The sequence below is a fragment of the Schistocerca piceifrons genome, chromosome 4 (assembly GCF_021461385.2).
Source record: "Schistocerca piceifrons isolate TAMUIC-IGC-003096 chromosome 4, iqSchPice1.1, whole genome shotgun sequence".
Lineage (NCBI taxonomy): Eukaryota > Metazoa > Arthropoda > Insecta > Orthoptera > Acrididae > Schistocerca > Schistocerca piceifrons.
In genome coordinates, this window is record NC_060141.1 from 311,989,674 (window position 1) to 311,998,392 (window position 8,719).

The following is an 8,719-nucleotide window of genomic DNA, read 5'->3' on the forward strand; positions in this document are numbered from 1 at the left end:
TAATTAATTCAAAATTTTCACGAAACGAACGGCGGGTGATAGCTTTATATGTGCAAGAGTTTAGAAGTCAGTTTTATCTGTTGTATTATGCGTATTTTTTGGAAATGATAACTCTCTTTGGTGTGAAAATCTTTTCTCGACGAGTAGTGTAGCCACTTTTCTTGATCGGACGCCATGTCGGCTTTAGTGATCCACAGAAGCAATTATCAAAGCGAAATAAATAACAAGGAACTAAATTTGTGCGCCAAAAGACATTTTTTTAGACTTTGATATTGTAAAAAATTATTGCTCTCCATACAAGTCAGGTAACAAGAATGATATAAATAACCTATCTTACTGAAAAACTTACTGATGACTGCAAAAAATCTTAACAAAACAAAAAAAACTACTTTGTCAATCCCATTGGCAAGAATAAGAATGGCGATATACAGGAGGCGTTCAGTAAGTAATGCGACACATTTTTCTGAAAGCAGTTTGCTTTTATACTGAATTTTATTCGCCCCTCTTCTGGCTATGAAATACTATTTTTCAACATAAACTCCGTCAACGCCTTACGTCACCTTACCGGGGGGTGTTGTATCCCCACGTAATACTGTTCCACGCAGAGTGAATTCTTCATTCTTCATTGAACCAAAGACATGGAAGTCTGAAGGCGCGAGATCCAAGCTGTGAGGTGGATGAGGAAGATCAGTCCACTGACGTTTTGTGAGCTCCTCTCGGCTGCGCAGACTTATATTTGGCCTGGCGTTACCGTGGAAAAGGAGAAGTTCGTTTGCATTTTTGTAGCGACGAACATGCAAAAGTTGATTCTTCATTTTGCTGAGGGTAGCTAGGAGTGGCAGCTGTGTGCTGATGGCCGGCGCGCGGGAGATCAGATAGGTCTGCGCAGTCTTGTTGCGATGATGACTGACACTTCGCACTCACCGGGCTTTAGTTCACTGTCAGGTCTCCGTAGGGGTTCGGCGAGCGCCTACGAATTTATAAGGTGTTCTGGATTTCCGCCAAAAGAAACTTATTGGCAGCTGTCTACCTGGATCGCCCCTCTGTTAAAAAAAAAAAAAGTTCAAATGTGTGTGAAATATTATGGGACTTAACTGCTAAGGTCATCGGTCCCTAAGCTTACACACTACTTAACCCAAATTATCCTAAGGACAAACACACACACACACATGCCCGAGGGAGGACTCGAACCTCCGCCGGGACCAGCCGCACAGTCCATGACTGCAGCGCCTAGACCGCTCCTCTGTTACAGACGATACATATACCGCCGCCATCTAACGGAACTTCATTACACTATAGGGGCTACTCCTCCCGAACACGCCATGAGGGTCCAAAGGTACCGACTGGCCGTCGTGTCATCCTCAGCGCATAGGCGTCACTGGATACCGATATGGAGGGGCATTTGGTTAGCACAACGCTCTGCCGGCCGTATGTCAGACCAGAGCCGCTACTTCTAAATCAAGTAGCTCCTCAGTTTGCATCACAAGGGCTGAGTGCACCCCTCTTGCCAACAGCGCTCGGCAGACCGGATGGTCACCCATCCAAGTGCTAGCCCAGCCCGACAGCGCTTAACTTAGTTGATCTGACGGGAACCGGTGTTACCACTGCGGCAAGGCCGTTGGCCTACACAATAAGAGCTAAAGAGGGAATACCCCACGATGTCGGACAACAAATTATGCATGTTTTCTGGCGAATCTGGCTGAGAATAAAACCGTGTTTCATTGCTTATTGAAGGCCTCTCTACATTAGAACGGGTCAGATCACTTCTTGGTAGGCAGCACTGCTTTTCTGGGCACAAAAATTCAGTGGCCACTTTTCCCGTCCTGTTCACTTTACCACACCTTCCTCTAACAATCTTAGTATTAATTGGTAACCTACATAAAATAGTGTGTTATATTAAATAATAACAGTAACTGCAATATGTTTACTGTTTTGAATGTCTTTTACTCATTGCGTTGTATTACAGAAGTCTTAATTTGGGTTCATATTACTTTCTACGAACGTGTACCACATTTGAAGATTACTTTCTCTATAATATGTATTCAGCAAAGCTTATTACTTCCGTTAGGTATTTATGGCATAACAGCTGATTGGTACTAGTTGCGTAACGCTCGTGATTTGTTGTTGATGTTTGGTTTGTGGGGCTCTCAACTGCGCGGTCATCAGCACCCGTAGAAAGTCATAATCCGCACACAGTCCAATCTAGCAAGTTTCACGAATGATGATAACAACACAAACACCCAGTCCCCGTGCAGAGAAGATCCCCAACCCGGCTGGGAATCGAACTCGGGACCCAGTGATCCAGAGGCAGCAACTCCAGCCACTAGGCCACGAGCTGCAGACCTCGTGAGTTGTTAACATTTGAAGACAAACGATAAAATATTCTACCTCTCACTTACAGTAATCCTTCAGTGGCGTGCTGCATACCTCTTTGCCCCTGGCGTAAGCGGGAAATTTCACTTAGCTCATGGTCGAATTCATCAATGTCAATGAATATGAAGCACATCTTGAAACACTATTATCTCTTTATTTTGTTGGTTACTGAGCAAGAAAAATGCACTGTCAAGTACCACATAACATTAGTTTACGTCTTGGTATTGCGCCGTTAGTTGCTACAAGCTTAAGTTCCTAAAATAAGCTGAGAAGCGCGGGCCGCACGAATACTCGATTCGCGCCGCATGCGACTCGTGGGCCGCAGCTTGGCGACCACGTCAGTCTTCCGAGCAGGGGTGTTCACTGATTGACCGTCCAATCTCGATGATACGGTGCATAGTGCAATCGTAAATGACAGTGTTATTGGATAAGCGTGGGAACACATAGGGGGCGTCCGATGCGGGGCCCCATGTTTATCAATGTGCGCTGAACGATGTGCTCCGGAACGTCTCTGCCCGCACCGGGACTGTACTCTGCCGTCAGCTCTGCGACAGGTCGCCACCTCCCCTACGTAACAGGGCGGACAAGCCTCCGGTCGTTCTGTTCTGGCACGCAGCTCGTAGTTTCATCGTCCTTCAACCACTTTCCACAGATTCGCGTAGCGGCTCGCGAACGGCCAACCAGCTTCGTCGTTTCCGAGATGCTGATTATCAGGTGTGCCATAACGATCTGCCCATTTTCAAAGTCACTTATGTCAGTGGATTTCTCCTTTTGTGCCTCGTGTGTTCGCTGGAGTCTGTGCTCAGTTATTTGCTTCCCTTTTTGCCTCACTTGTCCGCAGCGCCAACAGGTGCCATACCGTCTCCATGTGGGCAACAGCCGTACAGTTTTAGGTAAAAGCTTAAAATTCAGTATTATAGGTATTTGTAAGGCATGGTATTTTTTATGAATCTTTAGAACTACTAAGAAGCGAGTATTTATCTTCCCATACAAGTTTAGTTATATTGCTTTAAAACATCGTCAGTTGTCTCGAATGAAACATATTTACATTTGTGGTTAGTTCTCTAGATCTAAAAATGTTCATTACAAAAGATATTATAGTGTGATTTTTAGTTACATTATTATTGTCCGATTTCCGGAATTGTTGTCTGTTTGCATATTGCTGCGTTTAACACTGATGTTTTTGATCTAATTTCACGTCGGTTTCCAGCACTCCACGTTTCCTGACGTCAGACATGACTAAATATAGCAGCTCTACTTAGTTTTTATAAAGAAAACCAAAATTATAAATATGTTTTATTCCAGACTATTGACCACGTTGGGGATCAACGAAACGAAATGTCTATGGTAATATAAACATGCATTTTTTTAGGATTTCCAAAGACTGATTTCAAATAACTTTCATAATTGCAAAGCAAACTATGCCCACACAACTGAAGGATTTACTCTTCCAGAAATGAAATAATTTTCACCTGGACCGTTGCTAAATGCATTTCCTTACTATCACGATTTTGGTCTATTATGCCACTTAAGTGGCAACTGTAGCAACATAAAATCGTCAAGACCTATTCAAATCCAAAAACACATTTTTTTCTCAAAATATTTTATGACAACAAAATTAAGAAATTCAATAAATCACGCCGCCTCGTACCACCCCATGAAGTGCCTTAATACATGATTGTTCTGTTGAAGAGGGGACTATTAAACATGTATACAAATTCCGTATGTATAATAAGATCGTATTTTTGTCCTCTATTGTTATCTAAATTCCCCACGAAGGGACGGGATGACAGCGAATAAAATCGCTCTACAGCCAAAGATATTTAAAACATGTTTTAAAATACATATATCAGTCACTTCATATCCTTGAACGTCATGTACTCTATGTAGCTTTCCATATCGTTCACTTTCCGCCCATGAGGATCTTCTAGCATCTCCTTAACTTCTCGCCACTCCTCACCCACATTCCTCCGCTATCCACGACAGCTGGATTCCTGCAGTCCCATTCTTTCCCTCTGATCACCAACCCTGGTATGCTGGCGCGTCTTAGAAGCCCATCCTACCGTCCCTCTACCTATACCCACCCCATTTCCTATACCATTCGAATTTCAGACGACTCCTTTCCCCTAGTGGCACAGTGGCCTTGCCCTGTCCACATAAACTCTTCGTCCGTAACATTTAGGTTCACTTCCTTAGGTACCACCCAACGGCCTGTATACTGACACCGACACCCTTTCCCACTACAAAACACCCGACGTCTCCTCTCCCCACTCCATGTCTTTCAGCTTGTTAGTGAAGGTGCATGCTCCTTTTTAATGAACGTCGCCGTTCGTTTCAACGTGTTTTAAACAGTTGTTTTTTCTTTCTATCTTTAATATTAGTCTTTTTGATCTTCATTAAAAAAGAAACGAAAAAACAACAATTTTATGAGAATAGCACCTTCTTATAAATATTAAAAACGTTTTTAAATATGCTATGTCTTCGTTTTCATCATAAAGGCTTTTGGTTAAAGAACAGGATATTGCATCGCTAGCAGCATGAAATAACAATAAAGACAAAACCTACACAGTCATTGCTAGAAAATATAAATATTAAATGCAGACAGTTATTTACTAAATAAAATTTATATAGCAATTAAAACCTTTCTTAAAACAATAACATGAAACATTGTATGTATCTACGTTGTTTTTAAGTTCTCTGATAGCTTATGAAAATGGGTCCACGTATGTGGTGCCCAGTGCTGCAATTGCAATACCAGCGTTACTCTGCAGCGTCTAGCTTTTCACAAACGTATTTACAATTATGTAGGAACCTTTTGATAATTAATTCTATTCGCTCGTTTAAATGCCTGTCTGGCTGTTTCACATCTGATCTTAAATCCCTATTCCCTCCAAACTGTTCATTGTCTTTCTTTACTTCACGCAAATTCGTTAGAGACTTTTTGATATCCAACACTTGTTGCGCTGTCCCTTTCAAGTGGGTTGCAAAAGTCGACGTGTTGTTACTGGTTAGCCTTGAAGGTTCTTTAAATCTGGAAACATTTAATACGTATGAATAATTTAATGACAGCTCTGGCGGAAAATCGTGTTGTTGATAAAATACTTCTGAACTGTGGATTGTGATCCGACATTGGAATTATAATAAAGCAGATATACAGGGTGTTACAAAAAGGTACGGCCAAACTTTCAGGAAACATTCCTCACACACAAAGAAAGAAAATATGTTATGTGGACATGTGTCCGGAAACGCTTAATTTCCATGTTAGAGCTCATTTTATTACTTCTCTTCAAATCACATTAATCATGGAATGAAAACACACAGCAACAGAACGTACCAGCGTGACTTCAAACACTTTGTTACAGGAAATGTTCAAAATGTCCTCCGTTAGCGAGGATACGTGCATCCACCCTCCGTCGCATGGAATCCCTGATGCGCTGATGCAGCCCTGGAGAATGGCGTATTGTATCACAGCCGTCCACAATACGAGCACGAAGAGTCTCTACATTTGGTACCGGGGTTGCGTAGACAAGAGCTTTCAAATGCCCCCATAAATGAAAGTCATGAGGATTGAGTTCAGGAGAGCGTGGAGGCCATGGAATTGGTCCGCCTCTACCAATCCATCGGTCACCGAATCTGTTGTTGAGAAGCGTACGAACACTTAGATGAAATGTGCAGGAGCTCCATAGTGCATGAACCACATGTTGTGTCGTACTTGTAAAGGCACATGTTCTAGCAGCACAGGTAGGGTATCCCGTATGAAATCATGATAACGTCCTCCATTGAGCGTAGGTGGACGAAACTAAAATGAGCTCTAACATGGAAATTAAGCGTTTCCGGACACATGTCCACATAACATCTTTTCTTTATTTGTGTGTGAGGAATGTTTCCTGAAAGTTTGGCCGTACCTTTTTGTAACACCCTGTATTCTTGGATTCTATATTCTGACGTGATGGTCACAAGGAGTGTGACTAAATTATAATTTAAAAGTTTGTTTGACATTACAATAGTGAAGCCGTAGTCACAGTATGTAAAAATTAGGTCATAGAAGGAACGTTAGGGTAAGCATTGGCACGACATGCAGTGACTTGGTTGTGACACCATTGCCCTAGTTGCCTGGTGTCGTTATTTCTCGTAATTTTTGTTAGATTTATGGTCATAATTCCCATTATACGTTCTCCAACTGGTTCTTACATTTGAAAATGACGACGTAGTTCGTTGAAACAGGTAATGTAACCCTTTCTTTTTAAAGAAAATAATTTTATTTACTGTAACTATTGATTCAATATTGTAGTGTCAAATAAACTTTTGTATTCTTGGATCGCTGAAAACTTAATCGTGACTATGTCGCAATTTCTACGTTACGACCCATTGGCTTACAGACCAGGATGCCTTATCCCAAACCGATCGATAAATTTGACTTTCTCTATCATAGCTGGAGGTTTATGCCATCATTTACGGAGGCAGGCTGTATAGGGAATTTTTACTAGACGTCCTGCGGATGAGTGGTGGAAATACGGATGCATGTGGGTGATGTTTTTTTGGTACCGGCGAGTGTTGGGGATTTTAGCAGCGACGGCCGTGAGATTTAAGCGTGGCGGTGCAGACAGGGCTGGAGTAATTACTTTTGGGGGCTCACCGCGGAAGCGTCTATTTTTAGGAGTGGGCCTGGCAGGCTCTGCGGCAGGCGGTGCACTGCCGCAGCGACCGGGATCGATCACGTGGCCGTGGGCTGTGGGGCCGAGCCGGTGCCGGCTCTGCGCCGGGCGCACCCCGCCGGCCCACAATGCCGGGGAGCAGTCGTCGAGCAGACAAGGCGACAACGCGCCTCCTAATGAACGGCAGGGGGCAGGGGGGCGGGGTCGGGGGCAAGGAAGCGGGAGCGGGAGCGGGGGCAGGGAGGCGGGGGCGGCCTCTCAGGCCGACTCACCGCTTCGTCCCGCGGACAGCGGACTCAACTCGGTCGCGTCTCTCAGCAGAGCGCGGCTGCAGCGTGCGTCCCAGCGGAGCAGGTACACGCTGTAACCTGACGGGAAAACGACTGCTATGAATACTAATAAAGCTCTACTTATCATCTCGCAAAAATAAATAAGTGTAATCAAGAGAGGTTGAAAAAAATCAGCCAAACCGTTGCAAACCAAAGGTTTGTTAACCAGTGACCTAAGTTTCAATATTTCTAAGAATATTTTCTCCATGAGGAGTAGGCCATGTTACATCGCATGATGGTACATTAGAATAGCGGAAGCAGAGCGGCTCTTGTCATACACTACTGGCCATTAAAATTGCTACACCAAGGAGAAATCCAGATGATAAACGGGTGTTCATTGGACAAATATAGTATACTAGAATTGACATGTGATTACATTTTCACGCAATTTGGGTGCATAGATCCTGAGAAATCAGTACCCAGAGTAACCACCTCTGGCCGTAATAATAGCCTTGATACGCCTCGGCATTGAGTCAAACAGAGCTCGGATGGCGTGTACAGGTACATCTGCCCATGCAGCTTCAAGACGATACCACAGTTCATCAAGAGTAGTGACTGGCGTATTGCGACGAGCCAGTTGCTCGGCCACCATTGACCAGACGTTTTCAGTTGCTGAGAGATCTGGAGAATGTGCTGGCCAGGGCAACAGTCGATCATTTTCAGTATCCAGAAAGGTCCTGCAACATGCGGTCGTGCATTATCCTGCCGAAATGTAGGGTTTCGCAGGGATCGAATGAAGGGTAGAGCCACGAGTCGCAACACATCGGGAATGTAACGTCCACTGTTCAAAGTGCCGTCAATGCGAACAAGACGTGACCGAGACGTGTAACCAATGGCACCCCATACCATCAAGCCGGGTGATACGCCAATATGGCGATGACGAATACACGCTTCCAATGTGCGTTCACCTCGATGTCGCCAAACACGAATGCGACTATCATCATGCTGTAAACAGAACCTGGATTCATCCGAAAAAATGACGTTTTGCCATTCATGCACCCAGGTTCGTCGTTGAGTACACCATCGCAGGCGCTCCTGTCTGTGATGCAGCGTCAAGGGTAACCGCAGCCATGGTCTCCGAACTGATAGTCCATGCTGCTGCAAACATAGTCGTACTGTTCGTGCAGATGGTTGTTGTCTTGCAAACGTCCTCATCTGTTGACTCAGGGATTGAGACGTGGCTGCACGATCCGTTACAGCCATGCGGGTAAGATGCCTGTCATCTCGACTGCTAGTGATACGAGGCCGTTGGGATCCAGCACGGGTTCCGTATTACCCTCCTGAACCCACCGATTCCATATTCTGCTAACAGTCATTGGATCTCGACCAAAGCGAGCAGCAATGTCGCGATACGATAAACCG

The 8,719-nt window shown here is 44.3% G+C and overlaps 1 pseudogene; it reads right to left on the bottom strand.

The window, feature by feature from the left end:
* Positions 1 to 1,505: 1,505 nt before the first annotated feature.
* LOC124797055 lies at positions 1,506 to 1,623 on the bottom strand (annotated as a pseudogene).
* Positions 1,624 to 8,719: the final 7,096 nt, after the last annotated feature.